This window comes from Acartia tonsa, chromosome 8, assembly GCF_053477335.1.
Source record: "Acartia tonsa isolate MP-2025a chromosome 8, ASM5347733v1, whole genome shotgun sequence".
Lineage (NCBI taxonomy): Eukaryota > Metazoa > Arthropoda > Copepoda > Calanoida > Acartiidae > Acartia > Acartia tonsa.
This window is the reverse complement of record NC_137267.1, coordinates 16,644,769-16,658,385: the sequence shown is the minus strand read 5'-3', so window position 1 is coordinate 16,658,385 and position 13,617 is coordinate 16,644,769. Positions and strand designations below refer to the sequence as shown.

At 30.0% G+C, this 13,617-nt stretch overlaps 1 protein-coding gene across 1 annotated transcript in view; it reads left to right on the top strand.

Moving 5' to 3' along the window:
- Window positions 1-9,798: 9,798 nt before the first annotated feature.
- LOC145326124 (uncharacterized) overlaps window positions 9,799-13,617 on the top strand; it is a 102,950-nt gene continuing 99,131 nt past the window's right edge. Inside the window, exon 1 of the mRNA XM_080169239.1 lies at window positions 9,799-10,031. The gene's annotated coding sequence lies outside the window, so the exon portion shown is untranslated. The remainder of the gene's footprint in view (window positions 10,032-13,617) is intronic.

Below are 13,617 nucleotides of genomic sequence, written 5' to 3'. Positions count from 1 at the left end.
GAGAAGTACTTAAATATTGTTTTTAAAAATAGTCTATATACCACACCAACAAAGTACATTGTTAAGTCTAAAATATGTTTAGGAGAGGTGTGATAGAGTCAATGAAACATGCCGACACATATATTTTGTACTGTTCCGTCACAACACACACCTGCGCCCACACACACAACTAGGCAGCAAATTGGCCTGAACAAACTACGAGAACGTACTCAACGAACGATCGAAGGAGTCGGGTTAGGGTTAGGGTAATTTAGTTACAGCCGGACGCCGGACGGCTGTGGAAATAAGGATTTGTCACACATAATCTAGTGATTTTCATAATTTTTCATAAAATATAAAACTTGTTTAACAAGTGTGCAGTAGCAGTGAAAAAATGCTAAACATGTGCTTATAAATTCAACAGGAAAAATTGTGATTATGAAAAAGATCTTCGAAATTAAAATTTAAAAAAAATGTGCAAATTTATTTGCAAGTGAAGGTGATTTTTTGCGAACGTGTGTTTGTGTGTGTTTGCAAAAATTTCTCTTGCCAAGAGTTGTTAATTTTGTGAGGAAAAAAGAATTTTTTACCGCTTGCCAAATTTCTCTAAGGTATTTTATACAAAAAGTTGGCTTAGATATTTGGACAATTAAAATGATTGTTAAAAAGTTAAGATATATCAACAAATTTGTTTTTTATTAGCGCAACTACTCTATGATTTTTGCATTTCAGTATGTAATATATCTGATTGTGAACTGTACAACTTTCTTGTTTATTCATAGATTTATAGATTTGCCTGCTTTTGATAATTTTTTTTATAGAAAAAATGTCCTTTTTTATTATGATAAAAAAGAGAGAAAAAGTTACCAAAATTACAAAATTTTCAAATCAAAATACATATTGAATTCTTTGATGTGTTAAGGAAGAATTTCCTAGCAAATTAAGCAAAATTCTTTTAATATTTTGAAATATGTACTAGAAATTTTTACTTTATAAATTCTTTTAAAAATCTAAAATTCAAATTTATTAGATAGACAATTATTTCTTTTGGTGGATTTTAGTAAACTTTAAAATATATATATAATACAATACATGTAGTAAGGACATAATCATTGGGCTGTTTATTACACTAGTCCCTAAAAATTTTAAATTTAAATTTAAGTATCCAACTCCAAACGCTTCAAACACTAATTGTAATCTAGAGAAGGGGTAATTTTGTGTGTCATCATAGGGGATTTACATAAATTTATCAGCTTAAGGATTCAAAAGTGCAATTAGAATAAAGTCAGTAAAAAATCAATTATAAGATATCTTTTTATCTTTTTTAGATTTTTGAACTAGTTTCTTCGTCCCGGGAAATTGGTCTCTATACTAGCCTAAAACCTTCCTAGGACTTAAATATAAATAGCTTTAAATCAACCCAGGCCCTATTTGAAGTTTTCCTTAAATTGAGAACTCGATCGGTTCTGTAGTTAGTTAGATCTTAACGGACAAACCAAAAACTACTTTATATATATTATACGATAAGAATAACATATCATAATGAAAAAACAGTATTAATGCGATTTCCTGTTTAAATGAAAATATAATTAATACTATCTATAATACAAAGTAGCTTGATGTCTGTCCGTCTGTCCGTCTGTCCGTCTGTCCGTCTGTCCGTCTGTCTGTCTGTCTGTCCCTTAAGATCTCGGTAACCACTGAACCGATTGGATTCAACTCTTCAGGGTATATACCTACTGGTCCTGTGGTGGTTTTAGGCTATTTTCTTGGGGGGTGGGACACCCCAAACCCCCCCAAAAAACAAAAAAATCCCCCCCCTTTTTTTTTTTTTTTTTTTTTTTTTTTTTTTTTTGCAGAAGATTTCCTAGGTCCTTTATTTTTTTTTGCAGAAGATTTCCTAGGTCCTTTATTTTTTTTTGCAAAAGATCTCCTAGGTCCTTTATTTTTTTGCAGAAGATTTCCTTGGTCCTTTTACGAATTTCACCTCAATTTTTTTTGATCACCTCTTGGGGCAAAGCCCCTAGAGGCTAGGGGCGAAGCCGCTAGTTCTTTATACAGCTTTAAAGAGAAACTCAACAATTTAATTTTCGTAAATAATTTAAGTTCATTTGATAATGAACTGATAATAAAAATCTAAATTAACCGTATCCAGCCTTCAAAACTAAGCTTTTGTCGTCAATTTAGGTTATTATTTCCCCTGTTATTTATTGGTCAGTTCGTTCTTCCAGTAGAAGGGTAGTGGAAAGTGGGTATGGGCTGGATCATTATTTAAGCCAGCTGCGAATTTTACTTTATAGAACATGAAAATCGGGTGTAATATCCATGTAATTATATATCCAATATTAATACACTCATAAAATGTTAACTTTTGATAAAACTTTTAACTCTAAATTGGTTTTTACTTTTTTTGGGGATGTCAGTAATAGTAAAATTTACTATTATATTATTTTTGAAAAAAACCAGGTCCTCCTTAATAAATTTCAAAATATGGGAAGTTCCCATTAAATTTGCACCCCGCCTTTCTTTCTTATTTGAAGCCGTCAAAAAATGACGAATTTCGTTCCTGTTTAATATCAAGATATAATGTATATACATATAAGGGTTGGTGGGCATGTGTTGATTTGTAGCTACTCTTAAATTTGACAGAGATCTTAAGGGATACTTTTTGGATACTTCTAGTTTGAACCAATCAAGTTTTAATAAAGGTACCCAAAGTTTTAGGGAATGAATGAGTGAGACAGAGAGCTTATTTTTAAAATTTTGGATACCAGTCAACTTTACAGTCCTATGAACCCTACCTTCATAAAAGTTTTTAGGAATTAAAGAAAAATTTGTTATATAATTGTTGCTGCTCTACCTTTGACTCTTATATCCTTTTTTGAACATATTTGTTATTGTGTAAAGGGCGTTTTTGCCATTTATTTTTCCTCTCAATCTTTCAGTTCAGCGAGAGTAAAAAATATTCACATAAACAATCTAAAATACACTAAAACCACCCCAGGACCTATCAGAAACCTACTTGAGAACTCGACCTAAAGGACAATTTCAAACAAAAAGAAATAAGTTAGGTATATAAAAGGACTACACTTTTCTTTTTTGTCTACTGTTTAATATTTAAAGCATTATTATAGATGTGCTACATATTGACAAAATTCTCAAGAAAGGGAGGGGACCGAGGGCTGTTTATTACACTAGTCCTAGTTTTGCAATAATGTTTTCTTATTCATTGGCTTAACAACTTTTTGGACTTTTATTGAACTTTGATTAGTTGCTTCATTAAGTTGAATGTTCATACGTTTAACCACTGATTCTAATCTACAGAAAGGTTAATTTTGTGTAACTTCATTGGGGATATACATCAATTTATCGGTCATTGTCTTATTTCTTTAGATCTCTGCATAATTGTCCTTGTTTACCAGAATATTTGTCCCTGTCTCCTGCTATCAGATTTTATAATTTCAAAACATATTTGATTATGATGTATTTATGCACAGATAAAACAAATGCTCAATGGGTTTCTTTTAAAACAGCAAGGATATATCAAAAGCTATCCGTACGTCTGGAATGGATAGCTTTTTTCGTTATTTTAGACATGTTAGAATGGTTCTATCGATTTCAAACTTAGCATGGTAATTCCTGTAATAGTTAGGTAGGTATGTCCTTTTAAAATATGATGATTTTTACTTTTTTAACAAAAAGTACATGGTATGACCAAAGCATCTCTGTAATCAAGTGCAAAAAATGTAAGTATATCTTTAAACATTATCCGGTGTTTGAGCAGCTTTGTAACAAATTTACTTATGATTTAGTTTTTACAGCTTCGCTTTCATGGATGTTGCCATCCTTTTTTTGCAGGTTACAAACTTCCAGGAATCTTAAAAGATAGTGCGGACGATATATTTGTAAACACCCAATGATGACAAACACAACTTAACCTTTCTGTAGATTAAAATCATTGATAAAACAGTTTTGATACTTACCCAAAGTTTAAATCAACAAATATGAGAACGTGTTTTGTTAATCAAACATTGGGTATAATTTTCCACCGACTGTAATGGTTCATATCTCTGATGTATTAACGTTATTATAAAAACATAAAGTGTTGATAAGCAACTTTCATTAATCGCCCTTTTACAAAGCTTTCAAATCGACCCCCACCCTTGATATTTGTAGCTTTGTTTTTACAGGACGGAGACTGTTATTCAGATAAATAGCCTAATAGTAGTTTATAACACATTACGGTACATATGTATATTCAACCAGTTAATTTATTTTTTTATTTAACTAATAAAACCTTACCAATTTAATAGTGAAGATACCCTTAAATTGTAACGTCAAACAGTGGAGTTAGTTGCGAGATCTTAAAGAACAGACATAAAAACATAGTCTAGCGGCTACACCCCTAAAGGCCTCAAAGAGGATATGGGTGAAATCCCCCTTCCTCAAGTGGAGTAAGTTGAACTTCAATTTTCCATTTCAGTTTTAAAAGAAAAAGTACAAAAAATTTTGCGGGGAAATATTTTTTCCAGAGGCAAATTCTCTTTGGTACCCTCCCCTAAAATAGTTATAACCTGCCATGGACCTATAAGAAGCTTTTCTATAAAAAAAGAGCAATATTTGTCCAGCGATTATCAAGATCTTTAGGTATGGACAGACAGACATCCTGTTACTTTTCATTGATGATTAATTATTTGAATAATTGTCCTTTTTCTTTTATGTAATTCTGTATTTCATTTTCGATATCATAAAACAAATAGAATCCATAAAATTAATGATTTATAAAAACAATTCATTTAGATTAAAATAATCATGTTTAGTATACATATGAATTTCATATTTGCTCCACAAATAAAAAAAAGAGAATTATACCTAAATTAGCAAGACAAATACATCCTTTTAAGCAAAAGGTTCACTGCTTTATTTAATAAACATTTTATTAGATTTAGTTGCTATGTCTCAAGAAAGAAAACCTAACCATGACACATACTAGGCTTCCCTAGAATGGGTAAACCAGTCGGCTCGCCGCTCTGTTATTAAGCACATTGAAAAGGAAAAATAGAAACTTGCTACTGTTTTTAAAAGCGAAGCTTTTCTATAATTAGGGTCGGTCCGTCCATCCGTCCGTCCGCCCGTCCGTCCGCCCGTCCGTCCGCCCGTCTGTCCGTACGTCCGTCCGTAACGGATAGCTTTTTTCGTTAATTTAGGCATGTTAGAATTGTCCTATCGATTTCAAACTTTGCATGGTGATTCCTTTAGTAGTTAGGTACGATTTGGAAAGCGTGGCAACTCTATAATCATTACCAGAATGTTCGTACGTCCATTTCAAACATGTCGATTTTTTTACTTTGTTAAGAGCAAATTTTCATGTGATCTAATCATCCGATTGATCTGATTTTTGGTATATTAATTCCTGGGACAACAAAGTATAATGTTATAAGCGAAGCAACTCTATAATCAAGTTCTAAAATGTAAGTATGTTTAGTAACATTATCCTTTATCAAGCGGGTTTTCAACAAATTTACTTACAATTTTGGTTCGACTCTTATACATTTATATTCTGATTATTCAGTTCTGACACTATATACAAGTGTTAATGTCCGCTTGTCCTACCGTTTCAGTGCTTCGCTTTTATGGATGTTGTCATCCTTGTTAATTCATATTTTTATGAGAATTTGATTCAAATGATAATTAAACTTTTATCTTACTACATAAATAGAAAATGTTCAAAAAGTTGTTTTATAATAAGGGGTTGTTTATTCAACTTTTGTACAAACCAATCAAGATTTTATAAAAATCTTAAACTCTGGCACCAATGAATGCGAGAACGTGCTTACTTTGGGCAACATTAACATTTACCATGCTGTGCCATGTATAATTTAAGTAAACACCCTTTATGAGAAGGATTGATGGGGAGAATTAATCAACAACCTTTTTTTCCCCCTAAACTTATCAGCTTTTATGGCAGAATTTTACACAACAGAATTTGAAACTATGGTACTGTTTTAATATCAATCTAAGTTATACTGTCATTGTGTAGGCAGGTATTGTGCTAATAATTTAACAGCCATTACTAAGGGATCTAAAGGAATAAGACAATGGCCGATAAAATGATGTAGACCCCCAATAATTATGCACAAAATTACCCCTTCTGTAGATTACAATTAGTAGTTGAAACTTTAGAACACTCAAATTTATATACTAACTATTCAAAATTCACTTAAGACCCAAAAGTTGTTGAGCCAACGAATAAGAAAACGTTATTATAAACTTTTGGAACTAATGAAATAAACAGCCCATTGCCCCCTCTCTCTCTCTGGCCATTACCATTAATATTTAATGTGACGCATAACATTGAAACTTAAATATGGGTTTGGGATTTATTTACATTCCATTGTCCTATCCCGAATCTATGTTTATTTTATGCCTATATGCAGGGCATTAACACTTACATATAAGAACTGTTACGCTCATGGCTATAAGGATAAGTAAAATAATAAATCATTAAAGAGAGTAAAATCATGTTAATCTCTGTCTGGACTTTAAGGATTTTTTTTTACTTTGGGATCTTAGGAAATAAGACAATGGACGATAGATTAATGTACACATCCAGATGCAATAAACAAAACTACCCCTTATTTTCATTAAAATTATTAGTGGAAAAGTTTGTATAATGCATTTATTATCATCGATTCAAGATAGACTAAAGCCTCCAAAGTTTTTAATCCAACAAATAAGATAAAGTGTTTTAGGTACCATAATGATTACTGTCAAATGTCCCATCCCTCCAGGATTTTACTATATGGATATTGTAATCCTTGTTTTAAAACAAATGTTCGAATTCCATTATCCCTGAAAATTAACACTTAAATTTGGGGCGATTTTGGTCTTATAGACAATATAAACCAACAATTATTGTTTATTATTACTACAAATAATATATCATTAGCTTAACATAGTGTATAGACGCAACCGATGCTATTGGTTTGCCACAAATAGCAAATAATTACTTTTTTCAAGGTTTGTATAGTGTAGTAGCTTAAAGCTGTAAATTTCTTCTTTATTAGTGATTTTCAAAATACTTGTCCTTTTACTTTACGGCCAATTAAAACATGCTTATTTTATACTCATTTAGCAACAATGTTCTGTATGATTTATTTATTTTGGAATAATGATTCCTAGGACAACAAAGCACAATATTTTTAGCGAAGCAACTGTATTAGGCAGTCCTAAAATGTAAGTAAGAATCCTGTATTTACTCAATCTGATTTACTTTTGATTTTAGGGCTACGCTTTCATGGATATTGTCATCCTTGTTTTACTTAAAACAACTTATTTAATGTCTTGAAAGGTTAAATTGATTTAGCTAAATTCTAATATAGTTTGTTTTATGTGCACACTAATGTTATTACATCTGCCTTACAATAAATATACACACATTTTGTAGTTTGAAGAATGTAGGCGATACAGGGAGAGATCAATGGATGTTAAATCAATATTGTTCGCCTAAATGCTTATTTATAAATTATGCCTGTTACAAATATCTGTATTGTACAGTATGAACCTCGAAAAAGTATCTTTTAGGGTATACAGCCATTATTTCTTAATGTATCATCAAAAATAGCATATATCCGTGTTCTCTTTACATTTCCACACAAGCATATATAAAAAAAATTAATTTTGCCTCCATTAACACTGGAGATTTTTAGAGCTAAAGTTTTGAAAAAGTGACTGAGCAAAAAGTAACTTTTAACATAAATTGACTTTTTTTTGGCAAAATTAAGATATAAATCCTATTATTTTTGTTACTAGCAGAAACTTTATACAAAAATGAAACAAAAAATTTAAGTTTTAAGTTAAAAGCATTTTTTTACACATATTTTTTGAGTCTTTTTTGTGTAATGATATTTTGAAAAACTTACTTACGAGGCAAAATTGGTTTAGATTAAAAAACCAAATAAATCTTTATGAATATAGCAGGAATATTGTTTTTGTTTCATAATCCTAACTTTAATAACAAAAAAGTTATAAGGAAAAAAAAATTACATTATAATGATTTTTTAGTCTAAAAAGCTTAATTAATCCCCTATTAAGTGATTGAGATATCAAAAAGGGGGCGGAGCAACTGTCATAATTAATCCTTTTCATAAATAAGGGTAAGTAAATAGGCTGAAATTTGCAAATAATCAATTCATTCAGTAGTATTTTTTGCCTTTAAAAATTTATATTTTTTGGTGGAATAAAAAAGAAATAATTAGTTACCTTGTTTTTCTTTGTTTATCATTCTTCAGTTACCAGAAAGACATAATGTAACCATCCAAAAATAGTGGGAAACCAAAAAAAATTCTTTTTCTCAGTCACTTTTTCAAAACTTTAGCTCTAAAAATCTCCGGTGTTAATGGAGGTAAAATTAAAATTTTTATAAATGTTTGTGCGGAAATGTACAGAGAACAAGGACATATGTTATTTTTTATGATACATTAAGAAATAAGGGCTGTATACCCTAAAAAATACTTTTTCGAGGGTCATACTGTAATGATAAACAAAATGACCCCTTGTCAGACGAAAATTATTTGTTGAACTAACTAACATGGATTAAAGTACCAAAGTTTTTAAACCAGCACAGCAGGGATATTCACTACTAAAAATTATAACTTTAGAAAATCTTGCAAAACTACTTCCAATTTTCCTTTCCAAGCAAGTTTTACTCAGGCTCTTTAGTGCAGAAAAAGTTATAAAGCAACGCAAATATTTGCTGGTATTGAAGAATTATTTCTTGTATATTTAGCGCAAATTTGAACCAATTTGTATTCCATCCTTTTATGGTCAATGTTTGTCATTTAGGTTCAGTTAGAAGTTAACATATTTCTATTCTCTTTAAAGCTAATATCAGACTATTTTATGTCATACTAGTGAGATTGAAGGGCGAAAGAGGTCAGGGAAATAGCCTAAAACCACTCAAAATAGAAAATTTTCCTGAAAAGTACAATTAACGTTGACCACCAGTTACCGAGATCTTTAGCTTCAGACAAAAAACCTTTATACTTTATATTATAAAATATATGAATAGAATAAAGTTCTATATCTAGATAATTTTTTAAGGCCCTCTAGATTTAAGAAACGAAGTATCTATTACTGTTGCATGTAAATAGAAAACTATTTTAAATGCTAAAAGATTTATATCTTTATAATTTTTTTAAGCCTTACCTTTTCTTTAGAGTTTACTTGGGGGCCAAAGTATTAATCATTATTTACAAGTTTATGAAAAAGAAAAAAATCTTAAATAGATGATAGATGTTGCAACCTCCCAACTGCTGAATGCTATAAATGGTAGAAAATCAAATAAATAAATGCCACTTTTGAGGTCATAGTTTTATTTTATGCCTTTAGCTAGGACAGTTTTAATTTAAATATTGGCTTTAATGCTTATAAATTTTATATTAAACTGTAGGATAACGAAAAAAATTAAGATTTATCCAAATAATAAATAATTTGGACAACCGAATCAAGATTTAATAAAAGTTCGGACAGTTTTGAAGCCAACGAAAGAGAGTTAAATATTTGGCTAACTATGGACATATAATTTATTTTTAACATCCTTATTTTTCAATTTTACAAATGTTTTACAGTTAAATGAAAAAAAAGTGAAAATCAATTAAAAATGTATTAACCTATTTAATCATTGAATTTAATTCATATTATTTTTTATTTAGATGTAAAATACATTATTACATTTTCAGTTTAATGTATCCTTAAAGTCCATTACAATTTAAAAAGCGAAGATATTTTCATAATCACAATTTTAACAAAAACTTTCAGAATAAGCCAACTGGACGGATACACCCCCTGGAAAAAGACCTCGGATAATGAAAACGGACTAGAGTATGAACTAACCAACAAATATTAGAGTAGCTGTGCTACTTAGTTAAAATTTCCACAGTTAAAGTTACTTACTTAGTGAGATATACATAAGAGATAAAGTCAGTGTTGTGAGGAGTGGAAGGAAAGAAAAAGTGAAGCTTTAGACACAAATTGACCGCAAAAAAAACTAGGTGAGTTAAATTTTGTAATTTATTAAGGATACTTTGGCTTAATGAAGTTAAGGATTATGTTATCAGTTGCGAAGTTTCTCTATATTAAAATCTGCAAGTTTAAATGCAAAAATTATATTCGAAGATTTTTAGTTATTGAAATTGAAGGTAGAAATATTGGAAAATAAGCTTTCAAATTTTTTTGGATCTTAAATATTGAATTCAAATAAGAGAAGCTTTAAAAGTGCTTTTACAACTTTTGATTATATTTCTCCTGGCGTTTAGTTTTTACTTAAAGTCTACTTTTCTTATGAAAAGAGTGTAAAGAAATGATAGAAAGATAATTAAGCCTTTCTAAATTCTTGGAATTTTGTCTTATTGTCAAAGATAGATTAGTTTTAAACAAGCATTAAAATCTTGTGACTCATTATTTTAAATTTTAGTACATTTAATTTTTTTATATTGGAGATATTTTATACCCCTTTTAGTACTAAAAGTTAAAAAACTTGAATTTTAAGGATTTTATACAACACACAAACACACTGTGCATTATTTCAAACAAAATTTTATAATTATCCTATTCATATCTGATTTTTGAAATGTTGATTCCTATTACATCAAGGTACAATTTTATAAGCGAAGTTTTTCTATAATCAAGTTGTAAGTTTGCCCTTAAAAATATACTGTACTTAAGCAGTTTTGTAAAATATTAAATTTTGATTTTGTTTAAACTAATACATTTCAATTATGCTAATTCAGTTCAGACAGTTCAGACACTCTACAAGTTTTAATGTTCGTCCTACCGTTCTAGAGCTTCGCTTTCATAAATGTTGTCATCCTTCTTTAAAATAAAAATTATACTTTTCATCAACCTTTAATTTCAAACGAATCGAAAAGATGCAATGTTTAGCATTTATTTGAGAGAGAATAAAATTGTTTTTTAAATTCTCACAAAATTCCAAAGAATCGCTTTCTTTCTCTCCCTATAGTTTTATCAGGGATGGAAGTGTTATTTAGACTGAAATTTATATTTGTACACAAAGTTTTCTTTTTCTTATTCCTTGGCTTATAAACTAATTCTTGATTAGTTGGTTCAAACTAACAGGCATTCCCTCTTCTCTAATCATTTATGTTGCGCACCTGAAATAGCAGCAGTAGGAACCATTTTTAACGTCTTTAGAGATTCAAACTTATCACCTTCCTGACAACGAGCGGATGTTACGTAGAAGGTATAGTTGTTTATCATAATTGGGATGCATATTAATTTAATTTATCGTTATCCCTCAAAATCTCTGAAATTTATACATAATTAAAGGGAAAAGAAAGAGTGAAAATTTACAATTCAAAGAAGAGTAATATCATGGCTGCCGAATAAAATAGTTAAAAGCTTATAAAATGGAAGTAAATTTTCTGGGCTTTAAGACTTTTTAAATGGCTTCCACAATTGCAGGGAAGCTTAGAGTTGTTTACGGGCAGGTTTTATGCGATTTTAGGTTAAAGGTTCTAAGCTAGGCGTGCTAATAGGACAGAAGAAACTGGACAAAGTGTCTCAAAAATCAGCCATGTGACGTCATAAAAATGAGGGAGATGAGAGGAGAAGTGGGAAAGAAAATCCCTAAAAAAGAGATGGATAATCCATCATTTTTATGACGTCATGTGACTGTTTTTTTAGACACTTTGTCCAGTTACTGACAGGACAAAAAAAATATAATTATCTTTCTTTAATTTTGTTGTTGAAATTTTCCAATTTTAAAATTTGGAAGCCATGTGGGTAAAAATCAGTAATTTCCCAGAGAATATTTCAATAAATTTACCAGAAAAACATTCATAAACATTTTACATTTCAACAGGGAGAATGGGGACATTGGACCAGATGTAATACAAGTCCCCAAAGTTTTGAAACATGATTGATTGGGTTGTGCAAATTTTTTGCGTCTAAACTTTTACACCAATTTTTCTAATATTTAGAGGGTAAATTTGTTAACCATCATTAGCGATGTACATCATTTCTTGTCCATTGTCTTATCTCTTATTTTTACCAGCTTAGTACACAAAGGTTAGGCAATCAAAGGTTAGGTTGTCTATAATTAAATTGGATAAAACAGCATCTAGTTGCTGGATAAGAAAAACATTCACAGATAAGCAACCATAAAAATAAGTGGTTAAAATTTTCATTTCGTCTTTCTGAGACAGTTGCTCTTTCCATTAGTCTCCTGGAGACCCTTATTTTGAAAAGATTTTTTTAATGTTTTTGGAAGATTTTTAAAATGTAAAAGTTAAAATTCTTTGTGTTTAAAGTTTTGGGGAAAAAAATGGTCACCGCGGAAAAGAAATGAAAAAGAAACATGACAATTTGAAACAAGTTTTATCATTTTTGCCTTACATTTCCTTTTATCCCAACAAGCAGTTGAAATTTAACTGGAAAAAGTTGTTTAGGGTGAGAAAGAGAGAGAAAGAGAAAAAGAGAGGGAGAGAGTTTTCCATCAGTTGACATTTTCATTTAAATTTAATTTCATATGAAAACTGTATTTTTTTTCAATCTGTTAATTGCTCTTTATTTTTTTCAAATTCTTTTTAAAAAATATAAAGGTCTTTATTTTTGGTAGAGACTCTTATTTTGCCCTTTGGTAGTTCAAAATGCCTGTCCTTCCTTTCGTCAGTCAATAATTTTTTGATATATCGGTTAATGTTCAAAGATCCATTTTAAGGGGGCATATGTGTTTTTCTCTTCTCTTAAATTGTTTTTATTTTCTAACCGATTACCATCTACTCTACCATTAATGCATAAGACTATTCAGCTCAGCCATAGCGTGCTTTTCTACTTTGGACTATTGAAACGAACACAGTAATAGTGTCTGACTGATTATGACGTAACAAAAAAAATTAGCCAATGAGAGGCCACTATAAATTTTACCATTGGTCAATAACGGCCTCTCATTGGCTAATTTTTTTTGTTACGTCATAATCAGTCAGACACTATTACTGTGTTCTATTGCAACCCTTGTTTTATCTCAATTTTTCTGCAACATTCTTTTTATATTTTACCACAAAAAGAAAGCAATTTTTTCCTCCTAGATTGCAAAAAAAAGGTTTTGAAAAAATAGGTGCATTATACTTTATGCATATTGCAAAAATTCGTGCTCCAAGACGTCTTAATTTCACATTGATTGAATATTTACCAATATGCTACGGATTATTTCTTCAACTAAATCATAATAGTTCAAGCCCAAGGAATAGAGGCAGGTTTTCAGATATTTCTAAAATTTTGGTGATGTAAAATTTAGAAAAAGAGGGCAAGGACTGTAAACTATATGCACTCTTTCGTTGGCTTACACACTTTGGGGACTTTTCACCAATAATTTTAACCTTAATATATTTCTTTTGCTTATCATAATTGGAGTTGTAAATCATTTATCCTCAAAAAAATTAATTAGCTTATGTATATTGCATTTAAGAAAAAAATATTAAGTTTTTTTATTTGTAACATTACACATCCCTTTTCCAAAAGCAACCAGCTGTTTTTTACCCAGTTAAAAATACATTAAAAAGCTATGAAGACAGGCACATAAATTTTACTAGACGATTTTAATGACCATAAAACATTAAA